The 25,598-nt window shown below is 38.8% G+C and overlaps 1 non-coding gene across 1 annotated transcript; it reads left to right on the top strand.

Moving 5' to 3' along the window:
- Positions 1–5,279: 5,279 nt before the first annotated feature.
- Positions 5,280–5,384, top strand: LOC126066632 (U6 spliceosomal RNA). Its single transcript, XR_007515211.1, has one exon. It is a non-coding gene; the product is annotated as a U6 spliceosomal RNA (small nuclear RNA).
- Positions 5,385–25,598: the final 20,214 nt, after the last annotated feature.

Genomic DNA, 25,598 nt, shown 5'->3' with positions numbered 1-25,598 from the left:
AGGACAGAACAGAACTGCCCCATAGGGTTTCCAAGGAATGGCTGGTAGGTTTGATTTGTTAGCCTTTTGGTTAGCAGCTGTAGCTCTTAACCACTGGAGGCACAGCCCTTAGCCACTGACAGCGCAGTGGTTAAGAGCTCTGCTGCTAACCAAAGGTCAGCAGTTCGAATCCACCAACTGCTCCTTGGAAACCCTATGGGACAGTTCTACTCTGTCCTGTAAGTTAGCTATGAGTCAGAATGGACACAAAGCAATGTCTTTATTTTTATTATCTTTACAGGAGCAAATTTCCAGGTCCTTTCTTCCTCAGACTGACTGAGTGGGTTCAAACCACTGGCCTTTCAGTTAGCAGCTGAATGCTTAACCATTGTTCCATCAGGGTTCTATATACATATCATTTAACTAAGTGGTGTTACCGTTTTATATTTATTATGCTGCACCTTGCTGTTCTTCATACAACACCACAATCTTGAAAACGTATATTTAATCTAAGTTCATTTATTTTAATCACTGCATAAGTGGTTCCATGGTCTGCCTCTGTAATCACTATAAATAAAATTAATGTAAATAATTGTCTAAAACTGAAGTGCTAAAATGTTTGGGCTCACCTGTTTTGCAGCATTAAGAGTGGCTAACGATGAATCTAGAACCTGACTTCCAAGTTCTAATCATGCAAATCTCTGATGTAATTCAATTAATTTAAATGCTCAAATAACCTAGATTGATGAACTAATACTTACCTTTAGCTCTTGGTGGCTGAAGATAAATTTACCTAAAGTGTGTAACACTAGACCAGAAGGGATTTTCTTTCTGATCACATATACCCTAATTTTTCACTAAACATGAAATGTGGAAACTTGCTTAGTGCTTCAGGGCCAGGCCAACAATTAGCTTAGAAGTTATATGTTTAAGTCACCATAAAATATTCATTGATTTACTATCACTACAATTTTTCTGTACAACTCAATTTACTTAATTTTCAATAGGCTTGTGGTAGCCAATAACACTTCACACTGCTATGGCCACTCTGAAAAAAAAAAAAAAAACCAAACCCACTGCCATCAAGTTAATTCCGACTCATAGCAACACTAAAAGACAGAGTAAAACTGCCGCCATATTGTTTCCAAGGACCAGCTGGTGGATTCTAACTGTCGACCTTTTGGTTAGCAGAAGAGCTTCTAACCACTGTGCCACCAGGGCTCCAGCATGGCCACTCTAGAAAGACTAAACCAGTTCGTACAGAACCAAGCTCTTGCCTGGATCGTGTTCTGACAGAAAAAAATACCTTACACCTTATAACTGAAAAATCTTAACTTTGAAATGTGGCCTGCGCACAATCATGGCATTTTCTTTATTTTTCCAGGTTGACTAAGTCTATAATTAAATTTCCATAGAGATATTGCACACCCAAACACAGCAGCATGTTGAACTCCCACCCACAGCATGACATCAGAAAAACAAACTCAGTAACACACTCTCTGATGTGTCATTGGGCGTGGGTTTCAATTTTTTGTAGTTTCTACTCATCGGAAAACTTACAAAAGCACCTTGTGCATGAGAAATTAAATACATTCTTTACTTGGATTTCTTTCCAAGCATGGTGACATTTCTAATATCTCACCTCTACATTAGGCAAAGTGGTGAGGTATCAATAATTTTGAAAATTTTCCATGCTGGCTTCAAGTGCTGTCTGACTCTTTACTATTTGAATGATGTTCAGAAAATATTTGTACAAGCTGTTTCCTATTGATCTCCCAGTAGCCTCTCCTCCCCATTCCATCAAATGACTTCATCATCAACACGTTGCTCAGGCCAAAAGTAAAGTCATCTTTGACTCTGCTCTTTCCTCATCCATCATCTGCTGTCTACCCGAGTACTGACGGTTTTGCCACCAAACTATGTGCTGAACCCATTCACTTCTCTTCATCTCTACTGTGAAAGCACTGGCTCCAACCACAATTATCATTTGCCTGGACATCTAAAATAACTTTCTGACTCCTCTCTTTCCTTCCATTCTTCCACTTTCTGCCACTCCTCACCACCCCCCCAAAAAAATCACCACCCGACAGAGTGAGATTTTAAAACTTCAGACTGTGTTAACCCTCTTCTGAAAACCTTCGAACAGTTTTCCATTGGGATTAGAATTAAAATTCAATCAACTTAACACCGCCAAGTGGATGGATGCCTGCCTCTGCCTCTGTCTCTACCATATTGTCCTGCTCCTTTTCCCCTTTTCATTAAGCTTCAGTCAGAGTGCGGGGTTTCTGTGGATCCCTAAACTTGATGTCTTGTCCTCTCAAGGAACCATTTCATTTAATTTCCTCTCTGTCTGTAATTATCTGAATAAAGAAAAGTTCATTATGTTGGCTTGTTTCATTCAGATCTTAGCTAAAAAGTCAGAGAATTCCCTGATGATTCAATCTAAAGAAATGCTCTCTGACACTTTCACATTGGTTTTATTTTCCCCATAACATTTATGACTCTGAAAACTATAGTTCATGTGTTTATTTATTTATGTGGCATACATCTTCCCCATTAAGCTCTATGTGCATTGTTGTCTTGTAAGTTCTACTTAACACTGAGCCTCAAGGGCCGGCACATAGTAAGCATTTAAATCTTGGTTGAATGAATGAATTTTTGAGCTCTTGTGCCCTTATTGGTAAAATGTGGTGTAATGCCCAGTCCATTACAGAATTACTTGTCAGGATTAGCTTTATCTCTGAAGGTCCTACTGTTAAGAAGAATGCTATGTAAAATCTGAGTACTACTTCTTATTTTTCTCCAAACTTTAAACTTTATTAACATTCCAAATCTTATTTTTAACTTCCTTCTTTCTTTGAAATGCAGTAGATCTTCTATGGATGTTATGATGTTTTAATAACTTTAAGTATGATGCAAGCTGTAAAAAGAATGTACAGGCAGCTATAAGCATAAGTATTCGTTTTGTCTGCTTCTTTTCCAAAGATAAAAGAACTAAGGAGGCAAAGGCACGCTTAATAGCATTTAATTAAAAAAAAAAAAAAGAAACTGATGTTCTTACCATTTTTTCTGAATATACATAAAAATAATAAAGGTATGGTTGCAGGCACCTTTGCTAAGATGTCACTTTGAGGACTAAGGTGCACCTGACCAAAGCCATGGTATTTTCAATTGCCTAATGCATGCAAAAGCTGGACAATGAGTAAGGAAGACCAAAGAAGAATTGATGCCTTTGAATTATGGTATTGGCGAAGCATATTGAATAGACTGTGGACTGCCAGAAGAAGGAACAAATCTGTCTTGGAAGAAGTACAGAGAGAATGCTCCTTAGAAGTGAGGTAGGATGGCAACACTGTCTCATGTACTATGGACATGCTACCAGGAGGGACCTGATATCATGGAGAAGAATATCATGCTTGGTAAAGTAGAGGGTCAGTGAAAGAGAGGAAGAGCCTCAACCAAATGGATTAATGCAGTAGCTGCAATGATGGGTTCAAGCATAGCAACGATTGTGAACATGGCCTAGGATGGGGCAGTGTTTTGTTCTGTTGTACAGAGGGTTGCTGTGAGTTGGAACTGATTCCATGGCACCTAACAACAACAACAACACAGTTATAGGGTAACTTCCAGCTGTCAAAATAGTTTCCTGTATATTCTCATCTGAGACACACACAAAACTCTCTGAGCACATAAAGCCAAATGGTATTATTTCTATTTGATAACTGAGGACATTGTGATGCACTACAAGAAATGACTTTTTCAGAGTCACTAGGCCAAGTGCATTGAAAAGTGTGACGATAACCCACATTTGTTGTTGCCTAGTTTATCACTTTTTCACACTGCTCTAGACAACACCAGGGTTGCCTTTTTCTTTTTCCTTATTTTTTTCTACCCTTAATCAATCTCTCCTAATTCAATGTTTCATTTTATTAATTAGCCATTGACTTATTATAACATCTCTCTCTCAGTCCCATTGTTCTGCCAATCACTACTATTTGATTAGTGTGCTCATTGCCTTCTTCTAGCACATTTTGTTTTAAATAACTTGTTTTGTTTTTATTATTATTTTGAAATGTTCCTGTATTTTTGTGTTTCTTGTCTTTTTCCTCTCAGCATTTTAAAATATCCCAGGACCGGGGGATTTTATTCAAATGAGAGTTTCTTTGTGTTGCTAGTCATGTCCTCTGGACAAGTCATGTCTTAGGCTAGATTCTCAGAGAAGCAAAACCAGTAAAATGTATAAATATATAGAGAGATTTATATCAAAGAAATGCCTCATGTGATTATAGAAGCTGAAACATCTTAAGTCCATGGATTAGGATAGAGACTTCTCCTGATTCATGTAGCTGCTGGGGCTGGTGAACTCAAGATCAGCAGGTCAGAGAGCAGGACTCCACTAACAGGCTGTGAAGATCGACAAATCCCAAGATTGGTAGATAAGCTGCTAGCTCAAGTCCCAAGAACCGGAGGTCAGATAAATAAGAGGCACCGCAGGATTCAGAACGAGCAAAAAGCCAGAACGTTTGCTTATATTTGGATACAGGGCACACCCCCAAGGACTCCCTTTCAACTGATTGGCTACTCACAGCAGATCCCATCATCATGGGAGTGGTCATATTTAAACACTAACAATCATGGTCCACCCAAGTTGACTCACAATCTTAATAATCACAGGTGGCTTAATCGTTTTTCAAAACCTAAATCAAATTATTTTTCTATTAGATAGGGCACTGCATTGCATGCAAAGATACCCTTATATTTTGCCTGGGTTATTGTTTTTTTTTTTTTTTTATTGTAATATCACCCAGCATGTCTCCCTGCCTTTGTCTTTGTTCTCCAGAGTGATCCTATAAAATACAGTCCTATCCCATCACTCAGCTGCTCACAACACTTTGATGGCTTACCATCTCACCTATACTAAAAGCCAAAGCCATCACCATGATTTACAAAGCTCTATATGATCTGGTCTCACATTATCCTTGGTAACCTCCTCTCTTATCACTTCCCTTTGCTCACTCTGCTCCAACCACACCACATTTCCTGCCATTCCATCAACATGCCAGTCACATCCTTGTCTTAGGTCCTTTGTAATTACCTTTTTCTTTATACCGTAATGCTGTTCCACAATAGGTTTTTCACGTCTTATGTCTTGTTTCTATTACCTCCTTGTATTATCTGCTCAAACATCACCTTCTTAGTCTGGACTTTCCTGATGGCCATTCTGCAAACTTCAACGTCTTTCCAGAAAGCCCTTTTCTTGGTTTTCTTCTTCATCGTAGACATCAAGATCTCCACCACTGGTGCTCAGTTTGGCAGCACATATACCAAAATTGGAATGATAGAGAAGATTAGTTTGGCCCTTGGGCAAGGATGACACCCAAATATGCAAAGCGTTCCATAGTTTTTGGACTTCAATCATATCAATATGGAACTCAGTCTCCTTGGAAAGAAAAAGAAGAGGCTTCGCATTGACAAATGGTGGGAAAATAGACGGGAACTCTCTACAGCGAGTGCTATCTGTAGTCACGTACAGGACATGATCAAGGGTGTTACATTGGGCTTCTGTTATAAGATGAGGTCTGTGTATGCTCACTTCCCATCAACATCGTTATTCAGGAGGGCGGGTCACTTGTTGAAATTCAAAACTTCTTGGGTTAAAAATATATCCGTAGGGTTCCAATGAGGCCAGGTGTTGCTAGTTCAGTATCTCAAGCCCAGAAAGATGAGTTAATTCTTAAAAGAAATGACATTGTACTTGTATCAAATTCAGCTGCTTTAATTCAGCAAGCCATGAGAGTTAAAAACAAGGATATCTGAAAATTTTTGGAACATATCAAGGTGTCCAGGAAACCCTCATGGTATAGTGGTTAAGTGCTACGGCTGCTAACCAAGAGGTCGGCAGTTTGAATCTGCCGGGCACTCCTTGAAAGCTCTACGGGGCAGTTCTACTCTGTCCTATAGGGTCGCTATGAGTCAGAATCGACTTGATGGCAATGGTTTTTTTTTTTTTTTTTTTTGGTATCAAGGTCTTAAAAAAAAAAGAACTGCTAAGATTTAACAGTTTTCTGGCTATGGAAACAAGGAATGATTTCTAAGACCTATGGGTGATATCTTTAAGATGCAATAAAATTTGTCTATTCATTTGGGTATTTTTATCTAAAAAAATATCTCCAATACCAGATATGATACTTATTTTTCTTATTTTCTGCCTCTCCCACTGGAATGCAAACTCCCTTAGGGCAGTGGTTTGGTGATCTTGTGCATTGCAGAATATCCATGTCTAAATCACAGGGTAGCACATAGTAGGCACGCACTGTGAAATGAGCCAGTGAATGCACTGAGCATTTACATGTACCAGGCTGTGTGGATCAAAATTAACAAAATAGAAATTCCCTCTCTATCATCCTCAAGGAGCTTATGGCTAGTTAGTTTGGCAGAAACTTAAGAACTCAGTGTACCTGTTTTTCCATGATATATTAGATGTGGGAGTAAAGAAAAGGGAAGGGATGACTCCCAGATTCTGGCTGCTAAAGATATGGAGACAGCCAGTTCCTTTATGTAAGCTGTTAACCTCAAACAATTGCAACTATTAATTAGAATCTCTGTGGTGGGATCACAACACGGTTGTAAAAACATTTGGGAAAATTATAATTCATGCTTCCCCATTTCTGGAAATTTTTGACTTCCCAGTGGTCTCTTAGGTGAGAGAGAGAGAGAATAAGATTCATTAAAGGGAGTTTATTTGGAATGGCATCTGTAAGGAGAATAGGGCATATTTCATTGGTCATAAGAGCAAAAAGTACAGGTGGGTATTTTAAGTGTCTCCAGTTGGAAAGTGGAGACACACCAGCAGCCAGGCATCTCCTATAGATATCAGCACTCTCCTTTTTCTCTTTCTTCTTGGAGCCATATGGTCTCTCACCTCTGTCCTCCACCATGTGATTGTCCCATTTCCCCACTAACATTCTCTAATTCATCATTGCATGCAGTCCCAGAAGAGCTACCCCTGTCTCCAAAATTCCATGACCTTCAAATTTAGGTGAGCTTCCTTCTCCCAGGGCTGTGAGGAGGACATACTGGGTGTGGCAGGTGTCCATTCAACAACTGTTTTTTTTTTTTTACCCATTATGTGTCAGGCACACTCTTGTGCATTGGAAATATAGTAGGAAATCTAAAAGGTAAATCCCTTTTTTCATGGAAATTTTATTCAAATGGAAGAAGGCAGAAAAACAAATGAACAATTTCCCAGAGGACCTACAATCTTGAGGTGATGCTAACGAATTTAGCTGAAAAGCTGGATGAAATATCTTCACAGGACTTAAGTCTAAGAGATTTATATATTCATGAAGCTTAAAATCCTAATGACACTTAGTAGTTCTAAATGGGAACAGATAAACACAATGGGAGTTACATGGGAGGGAGAGCTAAGTCTGGCTTGGATGGCCTAAAGAAAGCTGGATTAAAAAAAAAAAAAATTCTGCTGATTCAATTCCAATTCATAGCACCCCTATATGACAGAGTAAAATTGTCCCACAGAGTTTCCGAGGAGCACCTGGTGGATTTGAATTGCCAACCTTTTGGTTAGCAGCTGAAACTCTTGACGACTACGCTACCCAAAAAGCTACCAGCCACCAGGATATCAAATGTAAGAGGTAATTTCTAGATAGGTTGATAAATGGTGAAGAGAAAATCTTGTCAAATTATTTCTCCAATCTGGCTGCTCCTGGCTCAGGCAGCAGCTATTTCTTATGTGGACTTGCATTACTTTTGTAAATGGTTATGGAGTGGAACTGAAAGGTACAGAGGCAAGAATATGCAGAATGTGTTTGAAAAAGAAAGCAGTTCATGGGCTGAGTAAAAGGAGATGACATTACATTGGTGTTGAGAAAGAGTTAGTTTAGAAAGTACTTTCATATGTTATCCTAGTTCGTTTTCAAAACAATCCCAAGACAGAAAATATTTGAGTTGAAAGGTCAGTGGGTGAGATTATATACCTTATCTGTTAATCAATGAAAGACAATTGAAGAGCTCGAAGCAGAGAAACAGCACATTTATGCTGATGAAATTTAATCCATAAGTGTTAGACCTCCATTCTTACACAAGCCCCGACCTCTATCTCCCATGCCTCTTCTCTGTTCTCTTTGGCTCCAGTGCCTTCAGCATAAAATCTTTTCACACAGGTCAAGAGGTAATCTCCTAGAACTTCACAGAATGAGCTCAGCCTCTCATCCTGACTTCTGCATTTTCCCATCTCAGTGCTAGCACCCATGGTTCCCTGACTCTGGAGACCTCTCCATCCCTCTCTTCACCTCTCCTTTCTTCTCTCTTTAATTCTACTAACCATACTTATCTTTTTAATCTAATTTGATGTTCCTCCTCAATCACAAAGACTTTCTTGACAATCATAATCCTTGTAGAGTATAATAAGCATATAAGATTTAAGTGACACAGTTCGGGACTATATCTCATGTTTCTTTTTATTTTTCTATTAGCTTGATCTGTTTTATTTATTGTTATCTCCCATTCTTAGATGTTGTTATCCCCTTAAGTCGATGTCATCATTAATCTTACTTAATGTTTTCATTTTTACAACTAAGTAGAAGGTAGGTATTCTAGAAAAAATATTTGTTTATTGCTAGATTAAAAAAAAAAACATAAAAATTTGATTTGTGGAAATTTTTACTCCCAGATTCCTTTAAAAAGACAGCTTTATCAGAGTATATAGACATTTTTTTCCCCTGTGAATCACAGCAATTCAATGATTATATCTATTTTTTTATCATCTATCTATCTACCTATCTATCATCTATCTATCTATCATCATCTATCTTATCTACCTACCTACCTATCTATTATCTATCTATCATCTATCTATCTATCTATCTATCTATCTATCATCTATCTACCTACCTACCTACCTACCTACCTACCTACCTACCTACCTACCTACCTACCTACCTACCTATCTATCTATCTATCTATCTATCTATCTATCTATCTATCTATCTATCTATCTATCTATCTATCTATCTATCTATCTATCTATCTATCTATCTATCTATCTATCTATCTATCTATCTATCTATCTAATCATCTACCCTTACTCTAAAGGCCTCTCTATAGATACTAGGTCCCCAGAAAACTAAATTAAAAGGAAGATCATTGGATCTTGAACAAGGCATTTCACTATGAAAAAGGGGTAATAATCATGCCAATCTCCTGTGGATTAAAAAAACGAAACCAAACCCATTGCCCTCAAGTCGATTCCAACTCATAGTGACCCTATAGGACAGAGTGGAACTGCCACCATAGAGTTTCCAAGGCTGTAATCTTTACAGAAGCAGACTGCCACATCTATCTCCTGCTGAATAGATGGTGGGTTTAAACTGCTGACCTTTTGGTTAGCAGGCGAGCACGTAACCACCGTGCCATCAGGGCTGCTCCTCTTTTGGAGTAACAACAAACAACCCATTGCCCTCGAGTCAATTCTAACTCATAGCTACCATATAGGACAGAGTAGATCTGCCGCATAGGGTTTTCAAGGAGCATCTGGTAGATCTGAACTGCTGGCCTTTTGTTTAGCAGCCAAGCTCTTAACCACTGCACCACCAGGTCTCCCTGTGGAATAGGGAGGACTAAAACAAATAGTTTATGAAACAGTACATAGTGTAATGCTAGCACAAGGTGAGAACACAAAAATCCAGCAAGATGTTTAATTGGAATAAAAATCAGTAAAAAATATATATATAAATACATATATTCATATACAAATACTGCTCCTTTGTTACTTCCATGTACCCATTACTCCCTTTTACTCTCAATTCAGACATTAAAGAAGCTTTCTACATACATTGCTTAAAAAAAATTAAAAATTGTACAGGGATCACAATACAAGGTCCCAGACAAAGCAGGAGAAAAATGCAGAACAAAGTTCTAATTCACAAAAACAAACAAACAAAACCAGGCTTACTGGCCTGACAGAGACTGCAGGAACCTCCAAGACTATGGCCCCTGGTCATCCTGCTAACTCAGAACTGAAGCCACTCCCGAAGTCCAACTTGCAGTCAAAGATTAGGCAGGCCTATAAAAGAAACAAAGATACAGGACTTGATGGAATATCAATTGAGATGTTTCAAAAAATGAATGCAGCACTGGAAATGCTATGACAAGAAATTTGAAAAACAGCTACATGGCAAACAGACTGGAAGAGATCAATATTTATGCCTATCCCAAAGAAAGGTGATCCAATCAAACGTGGAAATTATCAAACAATATCATTAATATCACAAGGAAGTAAAATTTTGCTGCAGATCATTCAAAAGCATTTGCAGCAGTACATCAACAGGGAATTGCCAGAAATTCAAGCCAGATTCAGAAGAGGACTTGGAACTAGGGATATCATTTGCTGATGTCAGATGGATCCTGGCTGAAAGCAAAGACTACCAGGAAAATATTTACCTGTGTTTTATTGACTATTCAAAGGCATTTGACTGTGTGGATCGTAAGAAATTATGGATAACATTGCAAAGAATGGGAATTCCTGAACAATTAATTGTGCTCATGAGGAACCTGTACATAGATCAAGAAGTAGTCATTGGATTAGAACAAGGAGATACAGTGTGGTTTCAAGTCAGGAAAGGTGTGGGTCAGGTATCCTTTCACCATACTTATTCATTCTGTATGCTGAGCAAATAATCTGAAGAACTAGACTATATGAAGAATGGGACATCAGGATTGGAGGAAGACTCGTTAACAACCTCAGTCATGCAGATAACACAACATTGCTTACTGAAAGTGAAAGGACTTGAAATAGTTACTGATGAAGACCAAAAACATCTCAATATAAAGAAAACAAATACCCTCACAACTGGAACAATAAGCAACATCATGATAAACAGAGAAAAGATTGAAGTTGTCAAGGATTTCATTTTTTTTTTTGGATCCACAGTCAGCACCCATGGAAGCAGCAGTCCAAAAATCAAAGGATACATTGCATTGGGCAAATCTGTTGCAAAAGAGCTCTTTTGAAAATCAAAGATGTCACTTTAAGGGCTAAAGTGTGCTTGCTCCAAGCTTCATATGCATGGGAAAACTGGCCAACAGATAAGGAAAACTAAAGAAGAATTGATATCTTTGAGTTATAGTGTTGGCGAAGAATGTTAAAATACCACGGACCGTCAAAAAAAGGAAAAAATCTATCCAGGAAGTACAGCCCTAATGTTCCTTAGAAGCTAGGATGTCAAGATTTCATGTCACATACTTTGGACATGTTATCAGGAAGGACATAATGCTTGGTAAAGTAGAGGGTCAGCGAAAAAGAGGAAGACCCTCAATGAGATGGATTGACACAGTGGTTGCCACAATGGGCTCAAACACAACGACAATTTTGAGGATGGTGCGGGACCAGGAAGAGTTTCGTTCTGCTTTACATAGGGTCACTATGAGTCAAGACCAACTGGATGGCACCTAACAACAACAACATAAAAGAATCCATAGCACATGTAAGGAATGTGTTTCTTAGTTCATTCAGGTATACGAGACCAAATGGGCAACATCTGCCCAAAGGCAAAGACCAGAAGCCAGGAAAGGACAGGAAAACTGGAAGAATGGACATGGAGAGCCCAGGTTAGAAAGGGAGAGGAGAGGGCTGACACATTTCAGGGATTGCAGCCAATGAGAGAAAACAATTTATGTATAAATTTTTGAACGAGAAATTAATTTGTGCTGTAAATCTTTCACCTAAAACACAACAAATTTAAATTCTTTTTTTAATTGAGAACAAGTATTTATACTTTGTTTTGTGGGAGGTAAGCATGCCAAGTAGGCACCAAAATTCATTAAAATGTTAATAAAAATACTCTCGAAATCACAGATCGAATTTGTGATAGAGATTTGTTAGTTTCTCACTATACTTATTTCACTTTCGTCCTGGGCACAAAATAAGACTGTAGTTTCTAGACTTCCATGTAAATAAGCACAGTCATGTGACTGAGTTCTGTCCATTGTACATAAGCAGAAGTGATGCAAACCACCTGCAATTCTGGCCCATTAAAATGTCCTTTGCAATCTTTCTCTGTCTTCCTTATGCCTGGAGCCTAAGGCAAGCATGAAAGCCACATGTTAAAGATGGCAGATCCTCACTCAGCTGGGATCTTTGAATATTTCCATGGTGGAGAAGCTTCCCTACTTTGGAACACCTCTCACTCCCCTCATACTGATTAGAATTGATATGAAAGAGAAATAGTTTTCTAAAGTGTTAAGTCACTGAGGTTTTTGATTCAGTTATTACTATGGTGTTGACATGGATTATGGAATATTACAGGATCTTCAACCATTTTGGAGAGCTAAAGACAAAGCTTACAGTGCTCAGAGGTAGAGGATATTGGTAGGATGGGAAATAGCACAACTAGAGCTCAAATGCTAGTTGGTGAATGAGACAGAGCTTAGAATTTCAGCCCAGAGGATCAAGCTCAGGAAGGAGGTGAGAGTGAAATCCTGCAAATTTGGGTAATCTTGAAGCTGAAATGCACAGTTATTAACTTCCCAGGGTGTAGCCTTAAGACACTGTAATTTTTTTTCTGAGTAGCCCCCTCCCCATCCAACACTGCCCCTAAATAGTAAAGTATCAATGCTGAGGGAGAAACTTCAGGTACGTGTGTCTTAGTGTAGCTTCTCTGGGCCCAGGGCCCTCCAGCATGGTGGGAGAGAGCGCCTGACAATATTCCTAGCATGGCGTGAAGGGAGAAGAATTGGCCCAGAACCAGTCTTATAGGAAGGATGGGGAGAATGAAAAATTACCTGTGTGGACTTAATTATCAAAAGGCTGATGAGGATGTGTACAGTATTAGAGGCTGAGAAAGAATGAGTAGTACTGAGAAAGTAAAGAATGGGAGAAATAGCCTTCTGCACAGAGTGAAGAACAGATTCCTGCTGAGGTGTTAAGTTATTCTTATGGCACCTATTTGTGTGATTTTATCTTAATATGGTGAATAATTTGAATATCCTTATTACCATGACTTTTCTCACTTTAATATTGAATTAAGGACATATTGGTGTATTTTATATTTAAAAATTGGAAACAATTTCAGTGCCCTTGAGTACAGTATTTGGCTTTGATTTAAGAGTTCATAAGACACCTTTTGCCTATTTACCTGACTGCCTTTCATTGTAGAAACATAAACTTGAGATGTTTATTCACTTACTAAGTAAAACCACGGACTTGGACACCATGACATGGAATATAGAAAGTCCCGAAATTAAGCCGATATCTGATGGATGAGAAATCTTGAGCCAAGTCCCAAGCCTGCTATATATGGGCTCTAGGAGATTACCGGAAGGGTATGTTGAAAAATTTGGGACCTTTAGTCAAGGATACCTTTATCTTTATTTGGCAATACTTGGCAGGTCTGAGTCAGTAATTATTGGGAAAATTTCCGATATAGGGCAAAGGTTTGTGCATAAAAATTAACTATAAATGAGACAGTCTACTCAGTAATGCTGTATTGATCTACTATATTTCAAAAAATCAGGTTCCTAATTAGAGGTAAATATAGAAAAACAAAACCACCACCACCACGACAATAAAAAAACCTTTGTCATTTGTTAAATTATTAAATGCACGTGGAAATATATTTTAGTTTATCAAGAGTCTCAATTCTATCCGGTCTTCCATGTTGGTGAGATTAACCACACCTCCCTCTCCCCGCAAAAAAAAAAAAAAAGGAGAATTAAAAGAGTGACGAGATAAGCAATGCTAGGGACAAGTCATTACAAAGGGTGTAAGTCATCTGACCAGGGGAACTGGAGAGACACTTGCAGACACTTGTTAGGATTAATGATGGCAGAGAAAGAGAAGGAACACCTAGATAGAAAACAAAGAAGAATTTGTTCATGCGGAAGGGTAATAAAACACAAAAAGATGAGTTGCTGCCAAAGGAAACAGATAATCATCATTTTAAGAGCCCATTCCTAAACGTGGATCACATGAGTACTTCTGGGGGGTGGCCAGAGAGGGGAATGGTCTCTCGCTCAGTTTTGAAGCAGGTAATATATTGCTTATTCCCAAGAGAACTTTATATGTACTTTTTTTTTCAATGTAAGAGTTCTATATTGATTTTTCATTGTGATCTCCTGAAGAGTGGTAACAGGTTTTTATTGGAAGAATGATATATAATAAATGAAACACATAAACTGGGTAGCGTTGTGCTTGGCACATGTTCTTGTTGTTAGGTGCCATCAAGTTGGTTCCGACTCAGTGACACTATGTACAACAGAACAAAACACTGCCTGGCCCTGCACCATCCTGATAATCATGGCTATGTTTGAGCTCATTGTGGCAGCCACTGTGTCAATCCATCTCACTGAGGGTCTTCATCTTTTAAGCTGACCATTAGCTTTAGGAAGCATGATGTCCTTCTCCAGGGATTGGTCTCCCTCCTGATAACATGTCCAAAGCACATGAGACTAATTTTTGACATCCTCTCTTCAAAGACCCATTCTGGCTGTACTTCTTCCAAGACAGACTTGTTCGTTTTTCTGGCAGTCGGTGGTATATTCAATACTCTTCGCCAACACCATAATTCAAAGGCATCAATTCTTCCTCGGTCTTCCTTATTCATTGTCCAGCTTTTGCATGCATGTAAGGTGACTGAAAACACCACAGGCTGGGTCAGGTGCACCTTAGTCCTTAAAGTGACATCTTTGCTTTTTAAAACTTTAACGAGGTCTTTTGAAGCAGATTTGCCCAATGCAGTATGTGCCTGGCACATAATCAGGGGTAAATAAATAGTGGTTCTCTTCTTTACACTCCTAGGTTGCCCTAGATCATAAGATTGTAATTCCGAATAAATATCTATAGTGGTTTTACTATAGTGCAAATCTAAATTTAAATTCTATTTATTTCACTGTGTGGGTGAGTAATGATATAAAGACTTTCCCTTAGCAAGACATGGTTTGAGCCCTCTACGCTCAATGAAATTTGTCCACAATGAAGTCCTCTGCATTCAGACATGAAGACAAAATGAACAAGAGTGGTTCATCCATAGATTTAGTCACCTCTTCTTGTTGCAAAAAGCTACTATGTGGGAGTCAGTTAGGCATTTTGGGAAATTGCGCCTGCCGCCTACCTTAAGATTTAATAATAAAATGTACTAATTTCCTTTTTCAAATATGCATGAAATAGGTGCAATTTTAGTGGAATTTTCCTGAGGCTTCTGACGATTCATCTAATATGATATTAATGTGAGAAAAAGTATAAATTAAATAGGATAAATATTAAATGGCTGACTTCTTGACAGTTTTTTATGTAATAGTAATTGACTCAACAACCCAACAAAGCTGAGTTTACCAAACCTGAAAAGGTCCCCGTAGATCTCTCATTATTTCCTTCACCAATGGCTAGTTATTAAGCATTATAAATAATTTAAAGTTTCCATAAACTGTATCACAGTACAGTACAGTGCTAAGACCTACAGATGTAATATTTCTAGGAGTTATTTGGAAAGAATCCATTTTACTAAGTATCAAAAATTAATTATTTATAGAGCTCAGAGCCTAGCTAAAGAGCAATGGGGTTAAACCAGAGATAGACAATAGAGACAGACTCTAGAAATTGAGTAAATATTTCTATTTCCATCAATTAAAATATCTCCAGAGTAACTTCTATAGGCACTCCTGGGTTTTTTTTTTTTTTTTTTAAGTAAAAAAGGATAAAGGGATGATGGGTAAGGAATTGAAATGCTTTCTTTGCCTAGAGCCATGAGCTATACAACTAATTTAGAAGACTACATTATAAAAATTCAGTGTATACCATGTTAATAACAACCAATACAATTTATTAAAATATTCTTTGACTTTCCTTTTCTCTTTAAGTTTTTTTTTTTTTTTTCCAAATCTGGTTGCATTTTTCCTATGCCTATGTCTTTACTTGCAGTCTTAGTGATTTGTTCTGGGTATTTTTAGTTGATAAAAAAAAAAAAAAAAGACTTAAAGAGCTCAGCAGGCGGAGAGCTCACACAGCGACGTCTTATTTCATCCACTTCTTTACGTAATTTTTATGTTAGGTCCCTGCTGCTCCCCTAAACGTTTCAGCCTCAGAATTCCTGCCTACACAGATACGCTATTGACAAGGAAATATAACAAGGACATTTTTGTTTAACTTACTTCATAATAACTAGATCCAGCACAGAGGCTGGAAAAAAAAGTAAAATACGGGCAGAAACGGTGTCCAGTAGGAAAAAGATGTGAACAAACCTATGTCTCTCCTTACTCTAGCTTTCTTTCACTACATTCACCAAAGGTTTTCAGAGTATCCTGGCTACAAATTAGGCAAATGCAGACCTGTTGATCATAGCAGGAAGATTCTAGGATAAAGTGTAGGTTTATCTATTCTTGGGAAATTCCCTAACTTGTTTTCATTATCTTAATAATGAGGTTATTTATTTACTCCACTGGGGTGGGGCAGAGAATATCAAGTACTCTTTGGAAGGTAGTGTATAGCTATCACCAGGAAAAAAAAAAAAAAATCCTTCACCCTTCTACCAGGTTAAACAAGGTATTATAGAAAGATTTCTTTAACCCCCTGATATTTAATGCAGCTATATATTAACTATATTTCTATTACCCAATCCAAAGTCAGAACGACAGTAAATTAAAAGGAAGGTCATTTAGGAAAAACACACACAGGTATACAGACTGCAATAAAGTGAATTTCAGATTTACCTGAAATTTGTGTCTGTAACCCAACTATTTGAAACCTGCAATATATCATTTAAAAATACAGTGGGGATATTTTAAAATAATTTAATGTTCCTTTCATGAATTGAGGAAACCCTGGTAGTATAGCGGTTAAGAGCTACGGCTGCTAACCAAAAGGTCAGCAGTTCAAATCCACCAGGTGCTTCTTGGAAACCGTGTGGGGCAGTTCTACTCTGTCCTATAGGGTCGCTATGAGTTGGAATCGACTCGATGGCAATGGGTTTAGCTTTTTGGGTTTTCACGAATTGAAGTACATACACAAAAGCTACATCTAATCATGGGAAAATTTCTTTAAAATTTCAACTTGGGTGTAACCTAGGACACCCCAATGCGAAGATAGGGTGGCAATGTACTAGAAACCTTTGCAAGATGTTCCAGGTGATAATGTGGGGAATTTAAGTGACCCGAGGATCGGAATCTGAGCTGAGGGACACATCGGGAAATGGAAGAGAAAATACAGGGCTGTTTTTTGGGGGGAAGGAGTAGCAGTACTACATTGCCTGGTAACATCCTCTTTCTTTCTCCTTTCTCTTTAATTTCCATAACGGAAGTGTACTGGTTTTCTAATGGCTATGTAACAAATGCAAACCCTGGTGGTGTAGTGGTTAAGATCTACATCTGCTAACCAAAATGTCGTAGTTCAAATCCACCATGTGCTCCTTGGAAACTCAATGGGACACTTCTACTCTGTCCCATAGAGTCGCTATGAGTGAAAATCAACTCGATGGCAATGGCTTTTTTATGTAACAAATTATCACAAACTCAGTGCCACAAAACAACATCCTTTTATTATCTGCAGTGCTGTAGGTCAGAAGTCCAGGCTCAAGAGGCTGAGTCCTCTGCTAAGGGTCTCACAGGCTACAATCGAGGTGTCAGCTGGCTATGTCCTCTTCCAGTCTCAGTTCCTGGAGGCTATAGAGCTGAAGTCTCTGTTTCCTTGCTGGCCCTCAGTCAGGATCCCTCAACTCCTAGAGACCAACCTCATTCTTTCTCTTGTGGCCTTCTTACAACATGGCTGGGGTAGAATTCCTCACATGAAATCTCCCTCATGCTTCCAATCTCTCTGACTTCCCCAGCCATTTGGGGAAAATTCACTGCTTGTAAAATGTTCACCCAATTGGGTTAGGATCCCCCAGTTACTCTTCAAATCTTAAAATCAAGTGACTTGGGACTGTAGTTACATTGGCAAAATCCGTTTATTGCATCAACTAGATGAGTGTTTGATTGACTAGCCAGGGGATGAGAATCATGGGAGATCGTCTCTAGAATTCTGCCTATCACAGAAGGTTAGGGGGTCCTGTGGGCATATACCCAAAGTGACAGTGAACCGCCTGCTTATCTTTTAATTGTCCCTGCCTACTCTTTTCCTTTGACCCTCTGCTCTGCTAAAATCTGATTTTATCTCTTCTCTAATCCTGAAGACAAACAAAAATACACATAATCTTTGTGATAACTACTCAAGCTTTTCGTTTTGAAAAAATAAATAGCATGAAGAAAAATCAATAACAGTTTCATAATAACTGTTGTTCTTGGTATTCATTAATATATGGATAAAGTTTAAAAACATAATTGGATTCTAGTCTTGCTGCCGTCCAACTTTCCATAGGCCTAGCTTCCAAACTCTCAGAGCTCTCATCTCCTTCTAACAGTAACTTGAAATCCAGGTTATCTAAGATATCTGGAATTTAGAGAACATTCCCTCTCCTCTTCTTTTGCATGTTTTATGGGTTTTTCTGGAATATCTGCTCTTCTGACAAATGAGCAAGGAGACATAGTTGATACGCATTACAATCCAGGCCGAAGTCCCTAATTGCTCATTGTCTTTTCACTGTGTCTTCTGAAAGAGCATGTGGAGTGGCCACCACATCACTCACTGATGCAGGACAGTAAATAGACACATTTTATAACGCCTTTACATTTATCATGAAGCCCTGGTGGCCCAGTGGTTAAGAGCTGGGCTGATAACAGAAAGGCCAGCAGTTCAAATCCACCAGCTGCTCCTTAGAAACCCTATGGGGCAGTTCTACTCTGTCCTATAGGATCATTATGAGTCAGAATTGACTTGAAGGCAATGGGCTACCTTTTTCACACAACAACCACCTTTGTCTTTCTCTCTTTTACTTTTACTTACAGGCCCCTCCTTTTTTTCTCTTGCAAAAGCTGGGAATTCAAAAAAGAAGGAATGGTCATACGTGTGAAGTGACAATGCCCTGCACTTATTAGGTAGACAGGAATTGATCTGACATTGAAGGTAGGTTAGGCTAATTTTATTGACACTAATGGCCCCACCTTTCTCGCTTCCACTTTGGAGTTTACGCTTTGGCAGATGTTTATTAACCATGGTTATTTTATTGAATAACTCCTGTGTTCATAGGCAAGGCTTATAAACCTGGTTTGATGAGTCATAAGTTACCCATCTCCACCCCCACTGAAACCAACACAAAGCTCTCCAATACTTTCTTATCCTCTGCACACACCCAGAATAACTTCAGTAAAATCAGTTGGTGCAATGCGATTATCACACAACTGCTCAAGCCAAATGCAACAAAACCATTTATACCAATTTAAAAATTGAATTTTAATAGTTTAGAAATTTAATTTTTTTCAAATATTGTTCATCTCTTCAGTTGGCATCATTTTTTTTCTCTTTCTGTTTAAAAAAAATAAATATTTTACTTTTTTTCCTATTTGCAAAAAATTAAAAATTTTTTTTTTTTATTCAAAACAAAAAACCTAAATTCTGATATGCATGCATGCTCAAATGGATAAGCTTTTCTTAAGCCCCTTTGACTAGAAGGGCAGTCTGCTTCCATAAAGATTTACAGCGTTGGAAATCCTATGGGGTGGCTGTGAGTTTGGAACTGGCTCGATGGCAGTGGGTTTGAGTTTGGTTTGACTTGACTAGAATAGAATAAAAACTAGAGAAAAGGAACTTCCAGGGAAGAGAAAACAGGTTTTATGAGAGGCACAGGGTGTCTTGAGTGGCCTTGATCTGAAGAATAGCTCTAACCTGCAAGGACACTCAGTTTTGACGTTGGAGGAAAGTTCGGAGGATTACTTCAAGTTAGCTTTGTAACGTAATTGGTCTCAGCAGGTTCAGTGGTTACTATGGCCCCTGCTTCTTCAGTTGGCAATCACATTGCCTTCTAAATTTTCGCTCTGGTTTTTTAACCTTTTTTAAAAATCTCATAAGGGCAAAAACACACATACACACACTCACACACGTACACGAACACACACATTCTGTGTTCTTCAGTGGTCTATTCCCTCACTTCAGTGAGGGCTATCAAGCTGAAATTCAATTTAAGATACATTAACTCTGGAAAACAATTAGGCAGAGAGCTCCCACTGGTGGTGGAGGAAGCTTTACGGTCCAAATGGAATGCCTTGCCCTATTAGTACTCTGAAAATTTATTTATCTCTGAGCCACAGATAAAAAGTGTGCCAATATTGCTCTTTCACCATGTGATGAAACAAAAAAAAAATGCCATTGTTCTCTTAGGTGGTTATGGGTATTAGTCACAGCTGATAATACCCAGGAGGCGTATGTTGTGTTGCCAGGACTGTGTTATTAGTTACAAGTCTGGATGAGCTCCAGATACACCATTTCAAGTAGCTTCAGTGCTTTTAAACTTTTAAGGATTCCAGAACGACTGCTGCAATCCCTTCAGATCTGTTATTGTCTTTACTAGTTTTATATTTAACCAGTGAAAGTATGGCTTTTAAAAGTATAAGTTCCTCTAAACTACTTTAAGGAAGAATGGGGATACTTTGTGTAAGCCAGTTAAAAGATGTCAAACACTAAATTTGAATATGGAGTCTGAGTCCCTTGAAGAGCATGGACACGTCACAAAACAAACATAAATACCTCCTTGGTGACACAGCTCTGCCTCTATATCATACTTTCCTATGAATTATATTTCAACAGGCCCATTATAGTTGACTAACTGGACTGCAATCACCAAGAATGTATCCATTAAAAAATATATATAACAATGGATTTAGAGCCTATTTGGCACATATAATAGAGGGGAAACAATGTTGGATTTACACAGAGAAAAAATCTAGGTTCTTCTCCTGATTTCTTAGATTAAGGTATTTTAGTCAGCCTGCCAAACAGACATTGTTGATACCAAGAAAAGATGGAGCTGGTATAGACTCAAAGTAACACGGACACTTTCAAAGAAAGGAACAAGGCCATTAAGTCATTCTGCCCAATCCAATATATTCCCAACTTGCTTGTAAATATAGAGTTCAGGTCCTTCTGAAATCAGATAGTTATATTAAATTTCACTTGGATTTCTACATTATCTGGGGGATGTAAACTCCTGGGATTTATGAAACAACTGTGAGATTGGAATCCTTCTCTCCAGATCACATCTTGTCAGCTTGTGATACCAATTGTAGTGATGGTTTATTAAACACATAAACTATTTCTGCTATGTTATTTCTAGAGTCTAAACTTTATAAGACTAGGTAGCATAAAAAAAAAAAAAAGGTAGCATAAGCAATCATTAAATTAACTTAAGGTAACATCAGCTCCTTTAGTGGCCCGTAGTAATCGGTATCTCATGTTCTACCCCTATTTCTATAACCACAAAGTCTATGTACTTTGATTACTTAGATCTAAAGAGTGAAATCCAGAGGACAGAAAAGACAATGAGTGGCATGGGTGGGAGAAGATTTAATTGGGAAAAACAAAACAAAAAAAAGTACATGATTCCAAAGCATATTATTCTCTAGTGTTTCCAAAGCACCAATTCCTTGCTGCCCCCTTTTAAATTTGGTTCATTTTTTCATTAATTAGTTGAAATTTTAGATGGTAAGTACAATGCCAGGTATGTACATGAATGCAATTTATGTACCCACACACGACTGGCAAAGCTGTTCTTGGAAAGCTGTTAGAAGGTCAGATGCAAGCGTCTACATAGAATTATTCAAACCAAGCCCATTGCTGTCGAGTCGATTCCTACTCACTGAGACCCTATAGGACAGAATAGAACTGTCCATAGGGTTTCTAAGGAGCAGCTGGTGGATTCCAACTGCTGACCTTTTGGTTAGCAGCAGAGGTCTTAACCACTGCGTCACCAGGGCTCCATATAGATTTGAAGGGGGAATAAAATATCGCTTGCTTATACTTTAAACCTTGTGTAACCCTGCAAAGGCAGTAGCATCTCTGCCCTGGCAGGTGATCTGCCAGTGGGTCAGCTGCCAACACAGCTCTCCGCATGTTTCTCTTCCTGCCAGGTAAAACGCAGGGCAAAAGTTTAAGATACGGGGAATGGGCCATAGTGGAGGCTGACTCCCTCAACCAGCTGGGCACACTTGCAGCAATGCCCCTTTACCCCAATAGGAGCAGCGTGGCAGCAACTTTGATAAAAACTGCTTCTCGTGACTGAGAGAACCATAATTGTCGTTGGAATCTGGCTGCCTTTTTAGAGAATGGCACCTTTTTCAAAGAGTTAAGGACTTTCTGAAACTCGAATGAAGATACATTGCAATTTAAAGAAACACACACTTGTGTGTATATAATTTGAATTATTATCACCTGGGTTCTTCTCACAAAGGGGCTATCTTTGTTTAGTGAAATACATTGCCAAGCCCTGGACTTTGGGCAGAGTGACTCTAAAAGTAAGAGCTTAAATAAGACAAGGGATAGCTAAACTGAACAGAAATAGGAGAGAAGAATTCTGTCTTAATTGTCTAGTGCTGTTGTAACAGAAATGCCACAAGCAGATGATTTTAACAAGGAGAAATTTAGTTCCTCCCGATAAAGTAGGCTAAACAGTCCAAACTCAGGGCATCAGCCCCAGGGAAAGGCTTTCTCTCTCTGTTGGCCTTCTCATCAATGTTCCCCTAGTCTAGGAGCTTCTCCGTGCAGGGACCCCAGGTTCAAAAGATGTGCTCTGCTTCTCGTCACTTCTTTCTTGGTTGTATGAGTTCTCCCTGTCTCTCTGCTCGCTTCTCTTTTATATCTCAAGATATTGCCTCAAGACACAGTCCAATTTTGTAGATTCAGTCCTGCCTCAGCAACACAACTGGTGCCCATCCTCCCTCATTAACATCATACAGGCAGGACTCACAACACACAGGAAAGTCATACAATACAGGGAATCATGGCCCAGCCAAACTGATACACACATTTTTGGGGGGGGTATAATTCAATCCATGACAGTTTCTAAAAAAAAAAAAAAAAAAACCAAACCCATTGCTATCAAGTGGATTCCAACTCAAAGGAACCCTACGGGACAGAGTAGAACTGCACCACAGAGTTTCCAAGGAGCAGCTGGTAAATTCAAGTTGCCGACTTTTTGGTTAGCAGAAGTAGTTCTTAACCACTGCACCACCAGGCCTCCTTCCAAAGACAGAAATGGGAAAAAGAGGTAGACAATATGGCAGGAAGCTGGAGACTTTAGGGCCAAGTGGAGGAAGAGCAAATGGACTTTTAAGGACAGTAAACTCTGCTACACCAACATGTGACGTGGATAACAGGACTGCATGCAAACAAATTTAGAATGGCTAATGTATTAAAACAAGCAAACAAAATTAAAATAATGTTTGCTTTTCTGTCTGCGAGACATTGAAAAAAAAGGGGTTAAGTTCCAGTTCTGGCTAGAGAAAACCCAAGAGAAGAAAAGTGCTGGAGGGACACTTGAGGCTAAAAGTCACTGTGTGTTATGGATTGAATTGCGTTTCCCCCAAAAAGATAAGCTGAGGTCCTAAAACCAATCTGTGAATGTGACCCTGTTTGGAAAGCAAGTGTTTCTTTTGTCATGTTAATGAGGTCATACCAGAGTAGGGTGAGTCCTAAATCTAATCCCTTCCGATTGGTGTTTTATAACAAGGGAAAGGAAACCTGGTGGTGCCGTGGTAAAACACTTGGCTGCTAACCTAAAGATCAGTGGTTCACACCCACCAGCAGCTCTGTGGGAGAAAGATGTGGCAGTGTGTTTCTGTAAAGATTTCAGCCTTAGAAATTCTATGGGGCACCTCTACTCTGCCCTATCGGGTTGCTAAACTAACGCAAAGAGATAGAACATGGGGCGGGGGGGGAAGACACACACCACGTGAAGATATGTCCACAAGCAGCCAAGGAATGGTAAGAAACGCCCAGGGCACAGAAGCTGAAAAAGACAAGGATTTTCTACTACAGCCAACAGAGAGAGAAAGCATCACCCTGCTGCCATCCTAAATCTGGACTTTGAGCCTCCAAAACTATGAGAAAATGAATGTCTGCTCTTTAACGCTACCTGCGTGTAGTGCTTTTGGTACAGCAGCATTACCGGACTAAGATACTGTGTATATATAAAACTCGGGAACTATATAAAACTCTTGGGCTGAGGAACGGACTTTTAACAAGAAGTGGGATAATGGATCATTTGATTTAAAGTCCTCTGATTCTCAAAGGACTAGGAAACTATTATTGATATCCGGATTATTCATGATTTAATAAAAGAGAAGGCAAATCTTTTCCATAACAGCAGAAGCCATTAGTTATCACTTATTGATCGTAGAAGCCATTTTATCATTTTATTCATCGTAGAAGTCCATACCCCGCCAACACAAAAACCCACTGCGATCGAGTCAATTTTGACTCATGCAGACCCTATAGGATAGAGTAGAAGTGCCACATATGGTTTCCAGGTCTATAATCTTTACGGAAGCTGACTGCCACATCTTCTTCCCATCGGAGCAGCTGGTATGTTTGAACCGCCAACCTTGTGGTTAGCAGCCAAACGTGTAACCACTGTGACACCAGGGCTCCCCCCCCCGCCCACATACACCTATACACAAAACAATAGAGAATGGCTCCCTTCTTCTCTCTCCCTCCATGTCTCACAGGAATGGGGTGGCTTAACATTCGACTTCTTTATTTCCTAAATCTATAGCCATTACAGAGTATGAGCTAGGAGACTACTGACAGAAGTACAGGTTATCATAAGCTGATGATTTCTGCATAGCACAAAGTATCCCCTTCCACCCCCACTAGGTCAGTGAATTGGGAGACTGTAGAACACTTTTCTGTTTTACAGGGGAGAGCAAACTGATGACTTTTCCCTGCAAGTCCTTTTAATACACAATCACCCACATCGATAAAAATGGAAAGGTACTTAAGAAATCATGTGGTCCAACTTCCTCATTTCAAAGATCAGAAAGTAAAAGCCCAGTGAAGTTCACACAACTGGTAAGTGCATGTTTGAGTGTCTAACAGAATTGTGTACTTAGATCAATTGTTTTAAGTTGACCATGACTTATCATTTTGATGCTTTTATTTTTTATAACATCAATATAGTTGTTCATGGTAAACTTGTTCACCATTGCAAATAAAATGCAACTAGTTTTACATCAATGTTTAGCTTTAAAATAGGTTCTGTTTTTCCCAGTAATACAGGGAATGTACACTCACACGAACACACCTACACACACTTCTACCGCCATATATCCCACCTCCCATGGCCAGGTATAACTATGCCACCTGAGTAATTCAGGGAGGACAACTTAATGAAGACCACAAACTGTCATGCTCTAGACAGATTGCAGTGGATAAAACTTCGAGACCATCCAAAAAATTAACTGCAAAAAATATAAGCAGAATCTTTGTGAGTGTATATTTTGGAGTTTTAGTAGTTAATAAAACAATAAATCTTATTTATTTCCCAACACAAAAGTTTCTCTCCCAATCGTTCTTATTTTCCTTGATGCTGTCATAATTTTTGCAATGAGCCGGTCTTAAAAATCTCACATTCACTGTTATATTTGACCCGTGCCAACTTCCCACGTCTAATCACTTTTCAAGTTTTGCTTATTTTTCTAAAACAAAACCAATGAAAATTCAAAATCAAAATTACAATACAAAAAAGAAA

Source organism: Elephas maximus, chromosome 23 (assembly GCF_024166365.1).
Source record: "Elephas maximus indicus isolate mEleMax1 chromosome 23, mEleMax1 primary haplotype, whole genome shotgun sequence".
NCBI classification, from domain to species: Eukaryota; Metazoa; Chordata; class Mammalia; order Proboscidea; family Elephantidae; genus Elephas; species Elephas maximus.
The sequence above is the reverse complement of the archived record's forward strand: the minus strand, read 5'-3'. Positions and strand labels throughout refer to the sequence as shown.